This window comes from Puma concolor, chromosome A1 (genome assembly GCF_028749965.1).
Source record: "Puma concolor isolate L17-30 chromosome A1, mPumCon1.1.hap2, whole genome shotgun sequence".
Lineage (NCBI taxonomy): Eukaryota > Metazoa > Chordata > Mammalia > Carnivora > Felidae > Puma > Puma concolor.
The window spans coordinates 118691186-118707285 of NC_141667.1; the positions used below are offsets into that span (position 1 = coordinate 118691186).

Below are 16100 nucleotides of genomic sequence, written 5' to 3' on the forward strand. Positions count from 1 at the left end.
TCAGTATATGATCTCTGCTATCAGTCTGAGTAGCTCCCTTTCTGCCCTCCAGAAAGTCACAGTCTGGTAAGGAAAGGATTTGGAGGTCTCCTATAAAAATGCTTATGACAGTAAATAGAGTAAGTTAAATGCAGTTAGTGTCTGAGAGTTACAGTTTGATCAAAGGGTAAAGAAATTATATTTGGTTCTAGAGATCAGAAAAGGTCTCATAGGAAAGTGGTATTAAAAATGGATTTCTGGGGACACCTGAGTCGCCCAGGCAGTTAAGCATCTGACTCTTCATTTTGGCCCAGGTTATGATTGCACAGTTTGTGGTATTGAGCCCCATGTCAGGCTCTGCGTTGACAGTGTGGAACCTGCTTGGGATTCTCTCTCTCTTCTCTGTCTCCCTTCCTCTGCTCATGCTTGCTCTCTCTTTCTCTCTTTCAAAATAAATAAATAAACCTAAAAACAATTTTTTTTAAAAAATGGATGTCTCAAGGCACCTGGGTGGCTCAGTCGATTAAGCGTCCAAATCTTGATTTCAGCTCAGGTCATCATTTCTCAATTTGTGGGATCCAGCCTCCTGTCAGGCTCTGTGCTATTAGCTTGGGATTCTCTCTCTTCCTCTCTCTCTGCCCATCCCCTGCTTTTGCACTCGCTGTCTCTCTCTCTCTCTCTCTCTCTCTCTCTCTCTCTCTCTCTCTCTTCTTTCAAAAATAAATAGGGGTGCCTTGGTGGCTCAGTTGGTTGAGCGTCTGATTTCGGCTTAGGTCATGATCTCACTGTTCATGAGTTCAAGCCCTGCATCAGGCTCTGGGCTGACAGCTCAGAGCCTGGAGCCTGCTTCAGATTCTGTGTCTCCCTCTCTCTCTGACCCTCCCCCGCTCATGCTGTCTCTCTGTCTCAAAAATAAATAAACCTTACAAAAATTTTTTTTAATAAAAATTTTTAAGAAATGTATTTCTCAGAGCAAACTTTTAAGGGAAGGCTCTCTAAATACAAGGTAAAGTGGTTCAGGGCTCGGTGGTGAGTTTGGTTTTAGATGTGCATACTGTGAATGGTACAGCATTCCCAGATCCACATCTTGAGACCAGCCCTAGCCCCAAGGGACTTTCAAACCTTTCAAATATGTGTTTTCAGATACCAGCTGCCCTACTAAAGACCAAAAACTGAGATCAGAGAGACAGTGCAGTACATGTAGGGAAAAGAGGTTGTCACCATGGGTTGAGAAGCAGATATGGGAACTGAAGGATCAGCATGTGCCTGGTTACCTTGCTTGTTTATTTGTTCATTAATTCATTAATTCATTTGTTCCTCTCTTTATTCAGTGGGTACTTTTTGAGCACAGGCTCAGTGCTGGCCACAGTGCTAGGCTATCATGTGTTTACCCAGTATTTGTGGTTACCTAGTTTTTCTTTGAGCTTCTTCTGAGCAAACAAGCATTGGCTTCTCAGCTTCGTCTCATCAACCTGCTTCCTCCGCCTGAAGAATGGCCATGCAAGTCCTCTGTATCAGAGTGGGCTGATGGTCTAAATGCTCAGAGGTTTTGCAGACCTGAGGGTTGAGTAGTGAAGAGTATGGACATTGAGTCAGTCTGCCCTGGATTAGAAGTTTGGCTCTATTGCTTTCCAGCCAGGGACGTTGGTCATATGAACCAAACTCTTTATGCCTCCAAAGTCCCATGTGTATTACAAGGATTCACTGCTTCCCAGGAGTTTTGCAAGGACCCCATGCTCTATTGTGCGTGATGAAATGTTAGCCGGTGCAATGTCACTCACACGTAACACTCGATAATATTAGTTCCCTGCTGGCCGTTTAATATTATCTTCATCATTATCATTATCATGGCTGTTACTACTCCCTACTGACAGGAAAAAATGTATATTCTTGTCCTTTTCATATACTTTTTATACGGTGGTATTCATTCCACAAACTCTTCACTGATGTCTAATAAGTGGCAGACAGTCTGCTGCCTATCCAAAGGGAGTAAGAACCATCTGTAGCCCCTTGGAACTTTGCAATCCTGTAAGGAACACAGATGGCTTAGGTGCCACTGGGGGGTTCACGACATGAACTTCTGCCCACATGTCACCTTGTCCTTGTTTTCTCTGTGAATGGACTTTCTCAGATGCCATCTGTAGTTCCCACAATGAATTCCTGTTGGCTGTGGCATCCTATGGGACTTCATACATCTGTGGTTAGCTACTCAGAGATGTTGTCCCCATGATGAAGAGAAGGCCTATGTGCATGTTTCCTTTAGAGCAGAGATTCTCCCTACGGTGAGACAGTGATGTTATGAAGTAGATTTTGTACATACCAGACATGGAAGGAAGCCTTGAGGTGTGGCTGGAAGTTTGAAAACCCCAGTTCTGATTCTTGCTTTCTTCTTAACCAGTTGTGTGACCCTGGGCCAGTGAATCACATTTCTTCTCTCCATGCTAGTTTCTAAGCTGCCACACAGAGGACTGCATAGTCCGTGCTTTTGTATCCATGGTCCTAGTTACAAATTCAGATCCCTGGGCCCCAGCCCCAGTGATTCCCTTTAGCAAATTGAGTGATCTTGAGGAATGGACATCTTTAACACAAGCCCCTATAGTTAAGATAGTAGGTCTGTGGTCACTGGATTCTATCATCTTTTAAGGTATCCCTGAGCTATCATTTTTTATGAGCCTCTGCTACTTTTCAATCATTTCAATAGTTATTGTACCAACCTGAGAGACACATTTGCTATAATATTGTAATTACCCATATTCGATTTCACCCCATCTACTTTCCTAGGCTTTCAAATATACTGTGTTTCGGTGTAGTCATCCACCCTGCAGCATTCTTGGATGAAAACACTGAAAAGGCCAGCCTCCTTTCCTTTTTGATCCCAGTAGTAGAAGAAAAAAAAAACCCAAGCAACTCTGAAGACCTGGGATTCAGAACAGTGACTCCAAACAGAAAATGAGCTGACGTGATATTAATCAGCCTGTATTTTACTAACATGCTCCTCTCTCAAAATTTGCATTACCAGCATTTGTAGCTTTTCCCCCCTTCCCTGTCTAATGATTACCTCTCGCTCACTTTCATAGTTTCCAGTTCTATGTGGATCTTGAGAGTGAGAACGTTTAATAATACCCGACAGCTAATTAATCCTCATTGAGTAATGAACCTGATCTGTTTCAGCTAGGAGGCTCAGCTTTTCAAAGCAAGAATGTGGCTATTTTTTTTTCCCTTTTTTCATGGAAGATAGCTTTTTCAATCCAGTCACTCATTACCCAAAGAGACTATGAGAAGCACTTCTGTGAAAACCATATCTCCTGCTCAGCATCATAACATTGAAAGCAATAATCATAATGATAATTTAATAATAACACCTTATAGCTATAAAATGCCATTTATATCACAAAGTGTTTTTTTTTTTTTTTTCACCTAATCCCTTGATTCATCTTCAGAATAGCCAGTGAGAAAGGATAAGTATTTGGCCGGTGAAAATGCTGGCATCTAGTATTTATTGAGCATTTATTATATCCCATGCATCATACTGCACATTCTTTCTGCACTAGCTACCACATGACGTATGGTTCGCCATTAAATACTCATTGTACAGATGAAGCTCAGAGAGGTTAAGTAATATGCCCAAGATCATACAGGGCTAAGAATCAAATCTTGACCTACTTTGCTCTTGGACCTGAGCCCTTAAGCCTGGTGCAGACTCAGAGAAGTGACTTGTCCATTGTCTGCCAACTGGTTATTCCAGAGCTGGGACTAAAAATCTTACACTTGGACACAGACATTTGAGGATTTGAAATGTTTTTTCTTAATTAGTGCCATTATTATTCTAGGATAGTGTCTGTCTGTCTCTCTCTCCCTTTCCACCCACTCCTCTTTCTTTCTTACCCACACGTTCATACACAGTGAGTTTCCAGATCTCTGACCTCAGCATGCAGAAGCAATGACCCTGAGGTCTTCTGCAGTTCTACTTAGCATGATTCTTCCTGCCCTTCTTTCCCAGCCTCCCAATACCCAGAGGTAAGAAACCCTCAGAGCCCCTTTCTAGGCAACAGAAACTCATAGTTCAAGTAACTTCATCAGCCTCAGATGGGAGCTGAGTGGTGAGAAATCACACTTAGCATATTTCTCCCTGCAGGATGAGCCTGGAGTTATTATTCACCTCATTATGGTTGGCTTCCAGTGTCCTGGAAACCTAGGCCAGATTGGAATGCTTTTTAACTAGTTACAAATAGAGATTTCAGAAGGTGTGATCTACCAAGCTGTGACTTGCTGTAACCTCTCCCAAAAATAAAGGGGATCTAATGAATTCCCGTTTTTTAATGGATTTTATCTAAATATTCCTTACAGCTAATGTTAATAATAATAATAATAGCCATTTATTACATGCTTACTATATGCCAGGTGCTGCGTTTCATATCTCTGTACCAAGTAGTTCTAACAGTAACTCTGCCAGGGACATTCTGTTATTCTCTCTGGACCATCCAGAGCCTTCCTCCCTCAGAGAAGTTCCCCTAGAATACCAGAGGGAACATTGCACACTCACATCTTCCCATTCACTCTCGGTGGCTTTACCCTCCCCCTCTTTTCTTAGCTTGTATCCTTACCTGAGAAACCGTTTGTCCATTTTCTGCTGCCCCTCCACCTCCACTCAAATGTAGGCTCCAAGAGAAAGGAACCACGTTGTGTTTTCTCCTGCAGCTCCAACACCTAGAAGAGTGTGTGGCACATGGTCGGCCATGTATTTGTTAATTGAATGCATTACACAGAAGTGGAAACGGAGTCTTAGAGTAGACAAGGATTTCTCCCAAGATCTCATGGCTAGAAAATGCCAGGACTGGGATTCAAACCTAGTCTATCTGACTCCCAAGTTTTCATGATGATTTCTTATAGCCTCTGTCTTCTAAGAAAATACTAATTCATGATTGTAGGGCAGGGCACTTGCATTATTTGTGTTTCTCAGAATTCTTGGGCAAAGCTTTCTTTTTTTTTTTTAACATTTATTTATTTTTGAGACAGAGAGAGACAGAGCATGAACGGGGGAGGGGCAGAGAGAGAGGGAGACACAGAATCAGAAACAGGCTCCAGGCTCTGAGCCATCAGCCCAGAGCCTGACGCGGGGCTCGAACTCACGGACCGCGAGATCGTGACCTGAGCTGAAGTCGGACGCTTAACCGACTGAGCCACCCAGGCGCCCCAAAGGGGCACAGCTTTCTTAATGTATGAGCTTGACTTTGGTAGGGAGGAAGGAACATGGGTGAGGGTCACAAAGGCTTTTCTGCCACAGGGTGGGCACACAATGGATGCACTGTTTTTTAGAAAGATTAAAGACAGAAAGATTAAATGACATCCTGTTTTATGCACGTACCTTTTGCTGGTGACTACTTCTGTCTTCCTCTCAGCCTCAGGACACACACCTGTGACTTCCTAGGCTAATGTTTTTCCACATAGAATGATCCTGATGTTTGCAAATCTCATTAGTGGCTATTTGCATATCCCCCTACCCACAGTCTAAAACCATGGCCAGTCAGCAAGAGCGTTTGCTAGCTCTGAATTCTGAAAGGGTCTTCTCAGGGATTGTGGCTAACAGGTCATGGGGTTAGTAAGGCTGACTACACAGAATAGCTGTTTTCCCAGAAATGATTCTTTCTGTGAAACAACTAGTTTCACTACCTGATCTGTTTTCTAAAGAACTGATTAAATAGACCAGTGGTTTAAGTGTACTGATAGCCACTACATTTGTTCAGCCTCCCCTAGTGACAGACTCCGGGCTGAGCTGTGTAATATATGTTTTACAATTCTTTCTTCATCACAATCCTATGCCTTAAGCATCATGCCCATTTTACAGATGTGTAAACAGAGGCTCAAGGAGGTAAGTACTGGCTTAAGGCCCCACAGATAATTAGTGGCAAAGCCAAGAGTGGAGTGCAGGTCTATCTGACCCCAGAGGTCTTACCAGTTACCATTACACAGGACTATTTATTATGTGGTCCATTATCCCGACAACAGTAAGGGTGATAACATCTGACATGTAGAATTTTTAATGTATTTGTATCCTATTTACTGAGTGCCCACTGTGTGTCAAGCACCGTGCTAAGTACGTACTACCAAGTAGATCTCACAAAGATGAGCAAAACACACTCCCTTCCCTCGAGAGAAAGGAGGGGACCAATGCAAGTGGGTGCAACATGAAATTAATTGAAGCAGTAGTTATTAAACTGCAGAGTGCTTCAAGGGCACCTGGTATGGTCTGTAGCACACAGTCCTTAGCTTTATCACTAGGGATTCTGGTTTAGGAAGTCTCAATGGTACCAACTGATGTCTTTGATGAGACCCCTCCTGGAAAACCCCCAGGTAGTTCTGATGCATGAGATGCCTGGGCCACCCTTTGAGAAACACTGGGTAGGATAAATGTCCTAAGAAGAGCACAGAAATGTGCCATGTTGGGGAAAGAACAGAAGGGAAGAGGTGCAGGATTGGGATGGAGTTTCCAGGATGCATCTTGAAGGATAGATATTCTTTTAAGCTGGGGGTCTCATTTGATGCTCCCCAGGATCCTGGATGGCAAGAAGGACATGAATAGATACATTCCTCTTTCTAGTGGTATGGATGTAATTCTCCCCATTATCAAAGGGGGAAACTGAGGCTCGAGAAGCAGACACTTTGTGCTTTGTGCAGACACAACCCCAGGTTTTCTTGCTGCTTCTGTGATGCCCACATGGTGATGCTCACTCCAGGAGGATGGGTGAGCCCAGGCCACTTTTAGGGCAAGTTACAGGATGAGTCGCAATCGGCCATCACTGCCCAGGTTTTAATTTTGGTTTTATGCTTTGATAGCCAAGGCCTCTTAGGACACACATACAACCTCCCCCTGCCCATTTTTAATTTTTCGAGACTTCATTTTGTGATTTATTGCTGCTCTGGGGACTTAATATCCAATCCTTTTACAGTTTCATCTCCCCTTTCCTTATATTTGTTGCAAATAACAATGAAGAGTTTAGCAACTGCGGTGAAAATCAATCAAGCCTGTTCCATATTCACAGGCCTGCAATGGCCCCCGGATGGCCCCCTGGATCAGATTAACTGTGTGAATGTGTCACTCTGGTGGGGGTCATTTCTCAGCCTTGCCTCCATCCCTCCCCCTCCTGCCTGCCTCCGCGGGTGGATATTGAGATTTCCCATTGATTGACTGCCCTGAAAGCGAATGCTGGCATGTGATGTGTGTAACTCAGCAGGACGCACATAGTCTGTGTTTATGAAAATAAATAATAATTTCTGTTATCATTATTGATTGCCATCATTATCTGATTGTATCTGTGTGTGTCATGGGGTTTCAGTTATGGGATCAGAAAGCACTCCACAGGAGCCTCAGGCACTACCCTCCTGACAAGCCTCTGTGTTTTGACACGTTTCGCCTCTTGGGGGTGAGGGTTGTGGATGTCCCTCTCCTGTTCTTTGGCTAATGTTTGGTGAGACAGTGTTAGTTGTGTGCAGTGTTAGGCGAAGGAACCAATTCCATTGGAATGGGAATAAGGGCCGCAAACACTGATTGAGCATTTGCTGTGTTCCAGGGACACTTTACCTGTATTGGCTGACTTAATCTTCGAGCTACACCTATCATGTAGCTACTGAAACAAACCTCATCTTACAGATGTGGGACCTGAAGTCAGAGAGGTTAAGCAATGTGCCTGAGGCCACACAGTTGGTAGGTGGTAGTGTTTGGACTTGAATTCATGTTTTTACTCTCCTTCCGCTTGCATTAAAGGAGAATATCTGGTATACTCATCTGACTCTTCATTGTAAAGCAAACTCTGAGTAAGCAGTAACTCTAGAGAACAACCTGTCAAGGAATCTGTAGAAGCTGCTGGTGCCTTGGGCACAGGTGAGTTTTCCATTTTGTTTTGGGAGAAGGTGGAGCAGGAAAGATACATGGAACTAGGTCACGGTTTACCAAACAGGGATGATCATCAGACTCTGGGAACGTCTTCAGTTATCCCCAGATCACTGACTCTGAACATGCAGGAGCAAAGCCAGGGGATCTTCTCCCCTCTCAGCTGTATCCCGGGCAGTCCCAAAGACCACCTGGGTTCGAGGGCCATTGGCATGATGACCTCAAAGGTCCGTTCCAAGGTCAAGGTTCTCTGGTTTCATTTTCTTTGTCTTCTTTGTCTTCTCTCTTCCTCACCTGAAGGTTCTATACAGGATAATCTGAGGGTAATCTTTACTATCAAAACAAAGTTGGCACTACACTAAGTTTCCATAAAGTGATTTGTGATTTGATTTGGAGTAAGCTTCTGCACGTCAGTGAGGTTGTGTGTGAGTGGTTCTGCCCTTTAAAACTCAAGTTCTTGGGGGCACCTGGGTGACTCAGTCAGTTGAGCATCCAACTCTTGATTTCACCTCAGGTCATGATCTTGCTATTTGTGAATTCAAGCACTGTGGTGGGCGCCACATTGACAGTGCAGAGCCTGCTTGGGATTCCCTCTCTCCCTGTCTCTCTGCCCCTCCCCTACTCGCTCTCTCTGTGTCTCTCTCAAAATAAACTAAAAAAAAAAAAATAATTGTAAAACTCAAGTTATTTTCCCATCCTACTCCTTGTGGAATTAGGGGGCAGCCTATCTGATGGCCAGGGTACTCTAAAACTTAACACTATTGAGACATTAATTAAACACATACTGTGTGCCAGACTTTCCACTGGGCACATTATAAACAGCATCTCATTACAGCCTGACAGCAGCCCTGTGGGGTGGGTGGTGCTGTTATTCCCATTTTACAGATAAGGAGATTTAATTCAGAGAGCTGAAGTGACTGGCCCACAGGCTATAGCTGCTAAGAGGCAGAGTCGCATTTTTAACCAGATTCACACTGACTCCAGAGTCTGATTTTAACACTATACTGCAGTGTCTGCAGGAAAGGGCTAGGGCTCTGACCACCTGTCAGCCATCATCTGTAAAATGGAAGTCACTATACATTCTTCCTATAAAGGTCATGCTAATAAAATAGAGTAACAGGCTGACAGTGTGTAGCTTGATGCCTTGTGAACAGTACATGGTCAGCATTATTACCTTTCTCCTCTCCCCTCCCTTCTTGTCTGTCACCTGGACACCAAGAGTTTCAGGAAAGTCTCATGAATATAATTGTAAATGTTCAAAGCAATGTTACGGCTGAGACCAGTAATCCATTGTGCTTTATTCTGAACGTGTGTTTATACTGACTCTCCAAAGCTGCCTCAGATTCAGAGTGTATTCACTGACAATAAATATCTTCTTTCATCTGAAAGCTACCTTTGTTCTGCTGCATTTACAGTGTCATAATCAGATCCAACATAAATGCAAATATAAGCAGACTCCTATACCTGATTTAAGATCCAGTTCTCTTTGTCTCTCTCTCCCACCCCCTTTGGAAGGCTACCATGGCTTCTGGAATGTGGTAGGAACTAGTAAATGCCACTCCCCGTATGTATATTTAATGGCAATAGGAAGCTGAGAAGTCCACTAGCATGAGAAAAAGAAAAGAATCACATTAGTGAAGAAAATCGCAGTGTTCCATGGCCTCTGATAGAGTTTATCTTGAGATTGCTTGGTCATGAGGCAGGACAGTATTCTAGACTCTGAGCCATTCTCTTCCTGACTCTGGTCATTAGCTCATTTGACTTTCAGAGATGTGGTAAGGCTAGCCAGGCGAGGAAGGCTGATGGACTTTTTTAAGCTCTGCAAGCAAGGATCTCTCCACTGTGTCAAACCTAATTCACACTGATCCAGGTGGGTTTTTCTCAAAAGAGAAGTTATCAGTATTATTTTCCTGGTCTTTTCCTTTAAAGGGCTCTCTGTATGTTTTTACAGTAAATGGAAAATCCCAGCACAACTGTATGATTCCAAGAGAAAAGTACCTCCATTTTCTGAATTATTCAGGTGGAGTTCTCTGAATTTTCAGTGTGATGGGAAAGACATTGTCCCTGGACCAGGTGCTGGCTCACTGTTGCTAGAAGGAGAGGTGTGAGTGCCAATCCCTAAAGTGACATGTGGGCGTGTGTGGGCGTGCAGTGCTTGTGGCACAATGCCAAGCAGGGCATTGCTCAAGAAACCTTAGAATGTCAGCAAAGCCTAGAACTGATTTGCAGTTGTTTTTTGGTTAGACTTACTTAACCAGAGATCAGAAATATATGCCTAGATCCCTTTTGCTACCAGCTTATGCAAAGAACTAATTTGAATTCACAAAAATTCTAGGGCATCTGCTCATGATGCATAAGATTTTTGTAGAAAATAATTAACACAAATGGGTTTGGAATCAAGTTCAATAGAAGATATAGTCCCTTTGATCCTAGTATGTTGTAAGCCAGGCTTTACCTGGTACATAAAGGTAAGCATTTTGCATTGCTGTCCTTACCTGAGAAAAAGATTTTAAATATTTCCCTAGAGGTTAATGTACAGAAAGATACTTTGGGGGTTGGGTACATAAGAAACTGGTTGGAGGAAAACCTAAGGGTACTTGCATGTTAAAAGAGATGGTTATAAACGGAAAAAAAATATGTATTTAATTCTTTGGTTTCCATAAAATAATTGAGCCACAAGAAAGGAATTTTCTACCTGAAAGGTGTTAATTTGTATTTACTTACTTAATTTGTTGTGGTCAGATGATGAGTTGGGCTCATGTTCTTTACCAAAAAAATGTTAAAGGTAGTGATAAAAACCAATACACATTCATTCTCACAAATGTTTCTTGCTCAAGAATATATGGGGAAACTCTCACTTAAACACATTTAAACAGACATATTTCAGGATTTCTCGAGACCTTTAATATACGGATACATGCTGTCAAACTCTAAGAAAGATACATGAGGTATTTTCCACCCAGCTTCATTGACCATGAAAAGCCCTTTGCTCAGTTCATGGGATCCCTTTCTTTATGACATTCTCCTCAAAATGTGGTCTTTGGCCCAGTGGCAGTCTATAGATAAGGCACCAGAATATGAATCATCACATCACCAAGCCACTTTCTAGTTCAGCGGACACTTTGGTTTTCTATAGCCACACCTTATCAGTGAATGAAGCCATGCATTGATTGGATTCTGTCTTTAGCTTCTTATGTTATCACAGATGTAACAACAAACAGCTTGTGGATCTGTTATTTCAAATAGCACATCTCTGGACCCCACTTTGGGAAATGCCCTCTGAAAGAATTGGGTCAAGCCAAGGAGAGGTTCACCTGGCAGCATTTTCATTAAGTTCTTACTGCCTTCCAGCCATAGAATGTGATGAGGAACGATTCTTAATAGAGGCTCCCTCTTGACTTTCAAGTTCATTAACATTAACTGAGCACTTACTAGTGCCTGATACAGCACCAGGCACTTTGCATGCTTCCCCTCGAATTTTCACCTTCACCCCATGAGCTTAAAACTGTTGTTGCCGTTTCAGATGAGGAAACTGCTCCATGTAGAGAAAGCAATTTGTGCACATTTGCTCACTAGCAAGTGGCAGAACCAGAGTGCACCCTGGTCCTCTGACACTAGACTCCCCCACTCTTAACCACCATAGTATCTGGCTTCTCAAAAGCAATGATTTTCAACTGTCTGACAATGGAGGTTTTATCCCATTGTCATAAAGACCTCTTGAGGCAGAAATGCTGCATTAGCCAATCTAGAAAACATCGCTGTTCACACGTTTCCTTCTGTGTAGCTTAACATCTGTCAAATCTGCATTTATGAAAAGAAGGTTCCACATCTGTAGTCATAGATAGACGTGTGTGCCCTCACGGGGATGATGATCAGTGAGAAACTAGGTGGTTATGCACTTTTATGTCAAAGCATAATGGCACCCACTTCCTGTGTCTATGCTTGGTATTACAGTCAGTCCTGTGGTATATTTCAACTCTGCCTGAGCTCCTTCTCAGCATTTTTTATCTGCTCTGTGATTCCACTTCCTCTCATTATTTCAGGGGTTTAGGGTTCTGCAACTTTGAATTAAATAAGGGCATTGTCTGTTTAATGTTGAAACATCTAGACACAAGGGGTGCAAATTTAAATTATCCCATTTTGGTACCAAAAAGCAGATGTTTAGAAACATCTGAAAGCTTCACTTAAAAAAAAAAAAAAATCATATGCTCTCCAAATTCAAAGAGCATCTGAGAAAAGCATTCTGGGTGAGGTGGGCAGGGAGGGGGCGGGGAGTGGCAGAGGAACATAAGATTATCAACGAGTGTAGGACTAATAAGGTTAGATATTGAGTCAGAAGTGACAAAGCCATATTTGGTCACCACTGTTCTTTCCGACAGTAAACTCATCTCTGCACATGAACTCACAGTTGACTGTCACGTCAGTCCTGATTAAATATGCCTTTGCCCTAGGTAATGGTCAAATCAACTAAGAACAGATGCCCCACCCAGGTCTCTTATTCATTTTCTCCATAATTCTTCAAGTACTTCTTGAGTCCCTGCTGGAAGCCAGGCACTACGTTAGGCCCTGGACTTGAAGCAGTGAACATGAATGCCCAGTTCCTGCCCTCAAGGATCTTACTGTCTCTTTTGGTTGGAAAGGGTGTGAATCAAATGCCCCCTAATGTGAAACTGACACCAGGTGGGGGCTGCAGAAGAGAGGTGGATGGTACACAGGAGAACAGACCAGAGAATTTGATCCATTTGGAGAGAGCAGAGAGTAAGGCCATGAGGTGGGAAGTTGCACAGGTGACCAGGAGATGGAATGAAGGCCAGAGTGCCTGAAAGTCTGAGCACAGGGAGATAGGTGGTACCAGCGAGGTGCAGGTGACAAGGCAGGCAGGTCATGGCCAGACCATTGGGCATCATAGACCTTACTAAGGAAGTTGCTCTTTCCTCCCAAGAGTGGTGCAAGCCCTTTCTTCTCTGCAGTGGTCATTTTTGGAAACAGCCCTTCTTTGCTCACATAGCTAAAGGTTCTGCACCCAAGACAGGGTGTACATCATGGTAGAAAAGCTGTCAGCACAAACCAGGAAGTTCCTGGAAGATAGGAAGCGTTTAAGTTGAAGAAGCAAATGGCATCTTGTCAATGTGGCCATGTTGCCCTCCAGCCCTTTGACTGCCACTGTTTTGATACATGTCAGGGTATGGCCTCCACGGACCTTCTCCAATATGAAGGCGTCCTCCCTCCAAGGTGAATCCTCTTGTGAGTGATTGAATTGTTTGGAGGGTCATAGAACCTGACAGCTCCCTATTACACAAAGGAAAAGATAAGCTTCCGATTAGTCCTGAGGCTGGAGGAAGCCAAGACAGAGTGTACCTGTCAGAACTGCTTACGACATATAAATCATTACCTCAATTTTCCATGCAAGAGTTGGGCCAGAGAGAAAAAAGTGACCGAGGTTGGTTAGCAGTGCAGAACCATTTAAAAAGCTCTCGTCTGCCTCCAAAGCAGGATTTGCTCTGCTATCCATGCAGAGAGAATGGAGCCCCGTGCCCAGAGGAATGACAGAGACAAATGCCCACCGGCTCCAGGAAGGGGCAATTTGCTTCTCTGGCATTTACCGAGGGCTCTTATCACTCATCTAACAAGATCAGCCTCCACAGCTTTCCCAGACTCCAAAGGAGAGCATGTTTGGTATTGTGTTTGTTCTTTGTGTGGTCCTCAGTTTCCCTCGATTTCCCATGTGTGGCCCTCGATTTACCTCGATTTCTCTAATCGCCATAGTAATCATGGTTATTGTCATCATTTTCCTTCTCCCATTCACTGGCCAAAAATCTCCAAGATAGTCAAGGATCAACTATGGCTACCCTGCTGCCCCCATAGTCCAGGATATCAAAGTATATCTAGGGACAGAAAACAACATAAAACTGAAAAAAATGATTGAAAGACAGCAAGTCTGAAGATCCTCAATAAAAATGTAAAAGCTTAAATTGATTGGACATTAGCCAAATATTCATTTCCTTTTATGTTCCCTGAATTACCAAGTAGCTAGCAAAATGTGAGGGCCTGGAACACTCCATTTGGAGAAGCCCTGAGTAACCCAAAGCCCTGAGTAAACCCAAACTACTAACTTGTACAGCACATCTACAGAAATGCTGCCTTCTGCTTCTTCTGGGTATACAAAACTGGGGTGGAAACTCATTCATTCCAGGATAGACCCAGTCCCCAGGGCTTTTGCAAGGGACTTTGGTCAGTGGCACCTGCATTAGAAGGGCCACTGTGTGTTTGTCAAGCTCACATATTCCTCTTGCCAGTGGGACTGTTCTTTTTTTCCATCTTCATGTATTTTAAAAAGAAGCATATCTTCAGAATCACAACACAGCCCAAAATGTGTTGGCTGCCAGTTTAAATTCCCCAGGACTTTGAAATGCAGTTTATTTTCTGTGGACAAACCCAAAATATGAGTCAAGACAGTACACAGAGGGATGTGGGAGCTGAAGGAACAAGTCACATGGATACTTTAAAATAAAACAGAATAATTGCTTGTTTGTTCAGAATGTGTGAGCAAAATGTTCTTATTGCCAGAAGAAATGTGAGGCTGACTTATTTCTACTTACCCTCTGGTAAGGGAGGGAGGCCCACGGTTGGAACTGTTCTGGGAGAGAGTCTCATATAGCGGTATAAAAGTCTAGTATAGCAGTCTTTAGAGTAATAGCTCTGGATTCAAATCCCAGCTCTGTCATTGTAAGGCTTTGGGCCTTTTATTAAGCTCTGAAAGTATTTATTTTATCATCGATAACATACCTACATCATAGTACTTCTTATCAGAAAACAATACTACTGGCATAGGATCTGGCTTTTAGCATTAACCATTTGATAATAGGTAGCTGGCTCCAGTTTGAAAATGAGGAATCCTTACAACAGAGAGATAATGGGTAGACCCCAGTTGTTGCTTTTGGATGGAAGCATACAGTTTTTTTTTTAATATTTATTTATTTTTGAGAGAGAGAGACAGAGCATGAGCGGGGGAGAGGCAGAGAAAGAGGGAGACACGAAATCCTAAGCAGGCTGCAGGCTCTGAGCTGTCAGCACAGAGCCCAACACGGGGCTCAAACCCACGAACCGCAAGATCTTGACCTGAGCCAAAGTCAGACGCTCAACCAACTGAGCCACCCAGATGCCCCTGTAAGCATACAGTTCTGAGGACAGGTAGGAAGGGAGAGACTTCTAACTTGATCAAATGACCAGAGTTCATCTGCCTAACCACATCAACCTCAATACTAAGGCTCATCAGTGAATGTTCCTATCACTGGCCTAAAGGATATACCCATTAAAGGTTCATAAATATATACATACATGACAGACTCTGAGAAGGAAAAAAAATAAAAACCTGTAAGTGAAGATAAGGAGATAATGGAGAATAACTCAATTTGAGTCTCTGTGGATAAAGTCGAGGTGTGTTCCCGTGCTGTAACACCCTTTTCTGAAAGACCAGTGAACTTTTAAGTTGTCACGGGGCTGAGAAAAGTGATGTGCTTAGCAGTAAGCACTTCTTTGTAGACAAGAAGCTGCAGCCATCTGCTGTGAGTGGCCTCTGGGATAATAGCACAATAATAGTTCCCCGCAAGGTTGCTAAAAGTTGGCTCAGGGCTCTGGTGGCAAATCTTCTTTTAGATTCTCTGCCTCACCCTCCAACCATCAGTCACCAAAAGTGCAGAATTGTCTCCCTAGGTCAAAGGATCCACTGTCAGATGTTAGACCTTCTCTCTTTATTTTCTATTAGCAATGAAGAAAAACCTTCCATGCATGTCACGTTTCCTTAAAAAACAGCCAAAAAAAGTTCTTTTGCTATTTTCTCCTTTGTCTTCACCACCAAGAAGAGAACACAAGCTCATTATTAATGTTTCACATTCACAAATTCAAATTCAACATTAGACATTAAAATTGACCTAGCAGAAATTTTCCCCTTAATTGGACTGCTTTTCTATAGAAACCACACTGCCAGCATCTGTGGTAAGATATGTTCTGGAAAAACAATGTGCCAGGCCAAATGATCAGGTGGAATTAGATTGCTCTCTCTTTCTGTTTGCTAACAACGCTATGCCTTTGCATAATTCTTACTGATTATCAGAAGGGAAAAAGCTCTAACTCAGGAAGAGATGAGCTTTATTGGCACTGGTCCCTTCTAGGGAGGGGAAAAAATATATATGAGCAGAAGCATTTGCAAGGGCCTTATATGTTGAGAGATTGA

The 16100-nt window shown here is 43.0% G+C and overlaps 1 protein-coding gene across 11 annotated transcripts in view; it reads left to right on the forward strand.

The window, feature by feature from the left end:
• Positions 1-16100, forward strand: part of PPP2R2B (protein phosphatase 2 regulatory subunit Bbeta) — a 462912-nt gene that overhangs the window by 363811 nt on the left and 83001 nt on the right. The gene's annotated exons all lie outside the window — the stretch shown is intronic.